This window comes from Dipodomys ordii, unplaced genomic scaffold (assembly GCF_000151885.1).
Source record: "Dipodomys ordii isolate 6190 unplaced genomic scaffold, Dord_2.0 Scaffold3, whole genome shotgun sequence".
Taxonomy (NCBI): Eukaryota; Metazoa; Chordata; class Mammalia; order Rodentia; family Heteromyidae; genus Dipodomys; species Dipodomys ordii.
In genome coordinates, this window is record NW_012267219.1 from 5817481 (window position 1) to 5825236 (window position 7756).

Below are 7756 nucleotides of genomic sequence, written 5' to 3' on the forward strand. Positions count from 1 at the left end.
GAAGGAAGGAAGGAAGGAAGGAAGGAAGGAAGGAAGGAAGGAGGGAGGGAGGGAGGGAGGGAGGGAGGGAGGGAGGGGAGGGAAGAAAGTAGGAAAGGATAGGATCTTGGAATTCCAAGTGTCTGTGTACAACCCCATACCAGTCGCTCATTCCTGTAATCCTAGCTACTCATGAGGCTGGGATATGAAGATTGAAATTCATATGAAGATTGCAATTCAAAGCCAGATTGGGCAGTAAAGTTCATGAAACTATCTCCAGTTTACCACCAAAAAAAAAAAACCCAGAACTGCAGCAGTGGCTCAAGTTGTAGAGTGTTAGCCTTGAGCAAAATAAGCTCAGAGGAAAGGCCCAAGCTTGAGTTCAGCCCCAGAGTCCACAACAAAAACAAAAATAAAATGTTTGTGTATAAGCCCTCTACTCTACGGTATTTTTACAGTAGCAAAACCAACAACGCCAAGTAAATACTTTTTGGATAAGTAAAGGCTACTAAGGATTATAAAATTTTAAAAATCCATACACAGATTTTGAATGAATGCATTTCGTGGTCATAAAATATATAAAAATTAGCTGTTTTCTTGTGTGGTCATACTGAGACTGACCAGGTCAAACTATTTCATTTCAGTGATTATGAAAATGAGCAAGTATAGTAACCCTAACAAACCTGAGGCCCATGGCCTATTCCAACTAGTTTTGCAAGGAAACAACACTGTGCAAACCAAGCAGCATAATTAAACTGAAGTACAAAGTTTAGTCTGATTCAGTTTTATAGTCTCTGTTCCTTAGTCATTTCTATCATCATCACCACTACCACCACCATCATCATCATTATCATTCTATCTTTTAAAGTCAGAGAATGATAACAGATTATTTAGTCAATGAAAATTTTACAGGGTCTTTCAAGGTATCCCTGGAACCATTTGCTAAATCTTCACTGGCTTTAGGAAACTAAAAGATATGCTCCTTAAGGCATACAACATCACTGTACCTCAATATGATGACAGTATGTCTGGATACATTGAAAAAAAAACTCACATTCTCAGTTGTCTCAGAAACCCTAGTAAAGAACTCTGTTGCTGAGAAATTGAGGCCCACCAGAATAGAGTGACTCGCTTGTGGTTCCTTAGCTATTTATTGAGAGCTCCGTAGTCTCCAAAGTTCCTGTCCCTACTTCACACTGGTTTGGTTTTTTTTTTGTAACAGTCCTTTTCAACGCTTATATGCTAACCAAACTAGAAAGCTATGAAATTTGACCATTCACTAATGTCATGGGTAAAATATATGCTCAAATAACCAAGTCTAAATTTCAACCCATATATTTTAGACGTATATTTTGTAACACTTTAACCAGCACTCTAAAAGGGTTTGTGCATTGTGTTGATAAAGTGAGATGTGGAATTGAAACCCCTTTGTACAACTATTAAAAGATAATTTTAGAGTATATGAATACACAAGTAAGTAAAATAAAAATGAAATGGGGTTCTAATAATTATAGTTATTTTATCAGGAAATTACTATCGTGTAACATTTCAAGAAATAACACTGGGGAAAAAATGCTTAGGTTAAATGTTTTCCTTGAACTGAAAGCTTCCCCAAACGGTGCCTCTGTTTTATGAAGTATGAGATCTCCGTGCCCTATGTCTCTCCTATTGGCTTTGGGATCACTGCTCTGAAATGTAGACCATCTATTTTCTATCTTCTTGTACAACATAAAAGAGAAAATCTAAAGTTAAAGCTATTTCATTCAATTCAACTTCCCAACGAAAACTACAAACAAAACCACATCTAGATTACTGGTATTATATCTGCTATACATTTACTATTTTGAATATTCAGATGCATTCTTACTAGGATCTCTAAGAAGGACCTGGTTAAGAGAGAGGGAGAGAGAGAGAGAGAGAGAGAGAGAGAGAGAGAGCTCAAGTTTCTTAAAAGCTGAATTTGTATATATAGGTAATAATGTCAAATTATAGGTTATCTTTTGCTTCAGAAAGAATGTCTTGTCTCCTCATGGCCCACACCATTCTGATTGGAAACTTAAATTCCAAGTAAAAACCTTTCCAAAACTCTTCTGTCGAGTATCTACTAAGGATATTTTCAGACTTGTTTATAGAGAGCTACCTAATGCACATAAGAAAGGCAAAGTGTTCTGTATTATTAAGCTCAATAGAAAGCTCCATAGGTAGCTATAGGAGGCCATAGACAATTAACACTGCAAATTGGAAGGTTTAGACTCTTTGCATGACCTTTAAAGGGCAACACAGTGGCCCATTCACATGTATGCAATTACACAGTGACTAGTTCATAGCAGAAACAAACACAGGGAAATATAAAAATATTTAGTAAAAACAAACCTGGCCTTCATCAAAAGCTACTTTGAACTCTCTGGGCTTCAGGGAGTTAGCTTGACATAGCCTAAGGAGATTGGAGCACAAAGGAGACTGTTTGGCTTGTTGTGTCCATTTTGTCCAAGTATTAAATCCCACCTGTCATTGTAGTTGCTACAATACAACATTATCACATTATTGAATCTCATTGTAAGAAGTTTCCAAAATCTACTGCACAAAAGAAACAATATAAATATAAATTTAAGTGAATGACTGTTTTTGTGATTGCTAGAGGAAAAGGAAATGTACCTTTGCTAACTGGCCATTCAGGGGAAATCATAAAGCAATTATAGCCACTGTGGAGTAATTTGGGAGACTGGAGGAAGTGAATAACAATGAATTAGCAAATATGTTCTGACTCCTTAGTTATACCCCGAACCACATATGAACCATTGTGAACCAAATGGAATAGTCTTCTTATAGCTCATATATTCATTTTTAATGTTTTATTGTGAGAATACTGTACAGAAGAGGGGTTACAAATTACATAAGTAAGGTAATGAGTAAATTTCTTATCAAGCATTCTTGTCCCCTCCTACCATCCCTGCCCTCCATAAGAAGTCTTATCATTTCCAATGACAATACAAATCAGTTGTCTAATTAGGCCAGATTTAGAGATTTCAGCCACTAGCCTATCATTACAGCTCCTGAAAAAAATCCAGCATATATACATATGTATGTATGTATATATATATATGTGTGTGTATGTATGCATGTATATATGTGTGTGTGTGTGTGTATGTATGTATATACATATATGCACATTGGAACTAGGTGGGTTTTGGAAACCTAGCATAAATAGAAAATTTTGTAGACAATATTTGCAAACCACAATAGTAAGCTCCAAGATCATGTGTGGCTTGTGTTTTGATGGTGTAAGGCAATATATAAATATATTCAGTATTTTAAGTGTGCTATAACTCCCACTTGTACTGTCAAGGAACACATCCCAAAATGTCCCTACAGACAGAGCAAAATTCATACGTTCTTTTTTGCATTTGTAGCCTGACCAATGAAAGTATCTCAGAAAGAAAACTGAAGGAAAAAATTGCAATGTCTGAAACAGTGGCTCAAAGAGTAAAACTCAATTATAAATGACCTTGTTAAACCGGATGCAGTCATGATGTAGGTCAAATCATGTAAAATAGTGCAAAACTTATTCCCTAAAAATATAGTCTTTCTAAATCTTTACTTGCTATCTTTAAGACAAAATCAGTACTTAAATGGGCCCCATTAAAAACATTTGTGTGGGGCCATAAACAGGTATAGATATAGGGATTATGTAGATATTTCAGAGAAATGTATTTAAATTCTGCTTTCTTCACATTGTAGTAAGTCTAATCATTCTGCTTAAAACTTGTATAAGAAGACAGTTATTAGTTTTATTAGTTTATTGATAGAGGCAAGTGAATCACTACATTGAATGAATAGAATCAGCCCTTTGGAAAAATACCCAAGAAGTCTATGGCCAATAATAACTAAAACAATGAAATTAACTGGCAAGTTTCAGTTTTTTAGGCCTATCTGTCACCCATTTCAGACTGTACTCCAAATCTCTAGTGAAACTGTTTTCTAAACAGACTCATGGTGAGTCATTGTAAAATGATTCCCTTTCTAATGAAATAGTTAATAGTTCAATATGCTCCAAGCAGCTCACAATCTGATTAACCAAAGAATTTTCAAGTAAGACAGCAATTCATCATATTACATAGCATTACCAAATCAATGACTCCAAAGTAAGTTATATCATATGAAATACTGTGCAAGTGCATGGGCCAGACAGGAAGTTGGTTCAGCTGACTTGGCCTTCATAATTTAGCAGCAGTCCATATTAATGCTTTTCTTCTCTTTGTTTTGATGAAAGTCTGCTAATAACAGATTGATGAATTATGTTCCAAAATGGCAGGCATAGAGCAAAGGGGACTAATATTGAATGCATATTTTACTTCAGCCTATGAGTTTTCACCAAGAAAACAAAACTGCAGTGCATGGTAAAGTTCCTTTTTTTTTTTTAACTTGAAGTTTCCATGAACGAAGCAGCTGCAGAATAATGTGACTTAATGAGGCATCCCTAATAAAATACTGCAGAATTAAAAGCAGGGGCTCTGAACTGTTTGCACTCTGGCTGTTTCATCTCCTCAAATATAGTAGAGATGACTACTGACACTTTGGATCATGGGACACGCATTACAGAGCCATCAGTAAATGCCCATCAGTTTTCAGTTAACAGCTGAACTTGGAAACAATCTGATACACTTTTTTTTTTGGAGGCCAAGATAATAAATGCCTGGGAAATACTAGAGAGATATGGCTTATTCTTCCTGTACAGGGTAACTCATAAAATGTAATCCATGATAAATCAACCTGTACATTTCAATATAGGAAAATACACTGGGAGATGAGCATCGAAACGCTATATTGCAAATATTAGATTCAACACTATGAAATTCTTTTGATAGGACAAAACAATTTCTCTAAAAATTTTTCTATCAACCCTTAAGTTTCATCATTATATAAATTTTTAAAGGGGGAAAATGGCCATGTCTAAAAACAGATCTCTTTACAGCCATGTCATCATATTTTGTAACTTGGTGGTTAGTAAACATTGTAATGCAATCTCTAAGCAATACATATGCATTTGACACAGATCCATGAGCAGTTCAAGGAATCTTTATTCTCCCATCTGTCATTGTTAAGTAGCTAATACTTTTCCAATTCAAAACCACACACACTCAGAAACCTTAGCTTTCCCCTCTAGCTTAACTTGGAGCCTTAGATAGGTATTTATTCTCATGTTAAGGGATTTGACTCTCTTAAGAAGCACGTATCATAGCACTATATATAAATATGAGACCCAGAATCCTAAAAAACTAATTGGTATTAAAGGCAAGAAATAATCAAATGTTAATCTCTAAAAACATCTGCTTTGAAGAAAAACACTCTAAAACAGTTTTTCCCTCTTGAAAAGACTCCTTTTGCCTAAGTGCCCAATGAGCAGTGATATTGTTCTCAAAGTCTTATATCTACAAATAATACAACCCACTTGCTTTCATTGAAAATTAGGAAAATGAAAGTAAAAGAGGCTTCGGTGTGGTTTTGTTGGCCCTTCAAGGGCTACTGATAGCTTTAAAAAATTAGGATTCCAAGAATGTCAAGATCCAATCAACTGAATCAGGATGAGACCCAAAATAAAATAGAGGAAAGAGACAAACATTTCTGATCTTTCCTTTTAAATATAAGATGCCAATTTTGGAACTGTGAATGATTCACCAGTATAAGAATACTTGTGCAAACATGGAAAGAGTACTGTAAATACAAATAACCCTAAAGCTGACCATTAAAAGTATTTGTCATCTCCTTTGCAACTAATTTCAGCGTATGACTTTATGTTGAACTCTTAATTACTCATTTTTCTTAACTTATCACCTAATAGAATAGTGTTAGAGTATTAATTGGTAACAGTCTGAACGTTGATGTCTAGAACAATCCAGTAGGGATGACAGGAACCAATCTGTCAATACTCTTTGAAATTCACCCTGTCTCAGGGCAAGACCCTCATAACCCTGAATGTTTTAGGGGTACACAGAGTAAAGGAAAGGTTTGGAAGTTGGGTAAGGTTACACACACACACACACACACACAGAGATGGTTTTGTAAAATCCAAGAGCTTTCACACTCACAAAATGAAGGTGTTTTCTTTTCTGTCTCACGCCACAAGGCATACTCACCCAGCACAAGGTGAGCCGAGGCCAGCGGCTGTCCTAACTATACATTTGATTGCAAATGCTCCACGGGAAATAGGGAATAGGAAAGCAGCCTCTAGCCAAGGGCTCTTAGAGCCGGGGGTTGTCCTATTCAAGTAGAGACTAGATAGTTCCACCTGCAGTTCTAAGAGAAATAGGGCAATGGCTCTCAAACTTTCCCTGGCTGAAGCAGCTTCTGGCAATCCCATGTTCCTGGCTGATCAGTAAATAACAGAAGCCTTAAGAAAAATCGCTCCTGGTAGACACCCCGCGTTTTAGGAGGGGGAAGGAACCACAAAGCAACGGGGCGGGAACAACCGTGTACTATGGGCAAGATTCTGGAGATACAAATCTAGGAGGAAATGGAAAGGCATTTACTCTGAGCGGAAAGCGGTGCCTTTTTCTGCACACTACTTAAAAAAAAGTCCTTCGCTGATGCTCTCTTGTCGTAGCCTTTGCAAAAGCTAGCGTTCATTCTGGAATAAAGTATCTGCTTGGGGTTGTGTGTGTTTGTTTGTGTTTAAACAAATCTCCAGATAGGCGAGATTCAGGAACTTAGCCGCGTGGTTCTTCCTGACAATCGTTAAAGGTGGAAATCGCCATCGCCTCCCTGAAACGCCCACCCCACCGCAGGCAGACCCCAGAATGAACTAATCAGAAGTGGACGGAAAAGTAGGGGCTGTCAGAAAGGCGAGCTGACACAATCCACTGATCATGAATGCCCTCTTGAGCGCGACCCCCCCCCCCGCACACACACACCCCTCAACTCCAAATTAGGACTCCAAAATGGTTACGGGCCGGGATGAGCGACGGATGGAACGCGATCCCCTGTTCCGTGCTCAGCCCGGCCGGCCGCTCGGCCGCGGGAGGAGAAATGGGGCTGAGAAGAGGAGGGCGCCTACCCCCTCTCCTCGCCACCCTGTGCCCACTCCTTGGCCCTTGCCCGCTGACTAGGAGAGACCCAGCGGCCAGGCTAGCCCCTGGCCCTCGCCTCTCGCCTCTTGGGGCGAGCCTCCCCCCCCTCTCCTCCTCCCCTTCTTCCCACGCCCAAGTTGTCCCGGACCCAAGGGAAAGCCCAGGACGGTCCGGGTGCCCAGCGCGGGGGTTCGGGTTGGCACTGGGATCCCCGGAGCGGACCGGGGATGGAGCTGTGGGTCCGGGCGTAGAGTGGGGCGGGCGGGGGTGGCCAGCGGGACTCGCACCTACCTGCAGCCCGGCTCCCCGGTGGCGGCAACACCTAGCGATGTCCCTGCAGCTCCCTCGGGCCGGCGCCAGCCTCACCGCTCTCGCATCGCTTCCGAGATGCCAATCCGCCGTCAGCATCCAGGGGCATAGGGAAGCCACGTCTGGTGGGGCGAGCTGGTGGAGGGCGTGCGTGTGCCTTCGGAGCGGGTGTGTGAGTGTGTGTGTGCGTGCGTGTGCGCGGGGGGGGGGCGATGGCACGGAGGGTCCCGCAGTCTCCCAACCTGGAAATACCCCGCACCCCGGACAGCGAGTGGCCTGGCGCGAGGCGGGTCTCGCTCGCTCTCTCTCTCTCTCTCAGCGTCAAAGTAATCCAAAGGTGTGTTCACAGGGTGGGGAAGGGAGTGTGGCGGGTCCGCGCCCAGCCCCGCAGCCCTCGGCGGCAC

At 40.7% G+C, this 7756-nt stretch overlaps 1 protein-coding gene across 1 annotated transcript in view; it reads right to left on the reverse strand.

Annotated features, from left to right (window-relative positions):
• The window catches only part of Fam19a2 (family with sequence similarity 19 (chemokine (C-C motif)-like), member A2), a 434441-nt gene extending 426961 nt beyond the window's left edge, over positions 1–7480 (reverse strand). Inside the window, exon 1 of the mRNA XM_013020543.1 lies at positions 7335–7480. The gene's annotated coding sequence lies outside the window, so the exon portion shown is untranslated. The remainder of the gene's footprint in view (positions 1–7334) is intronic.
• Positions 7481–7756: the final 276 nt, after the last annotated feature.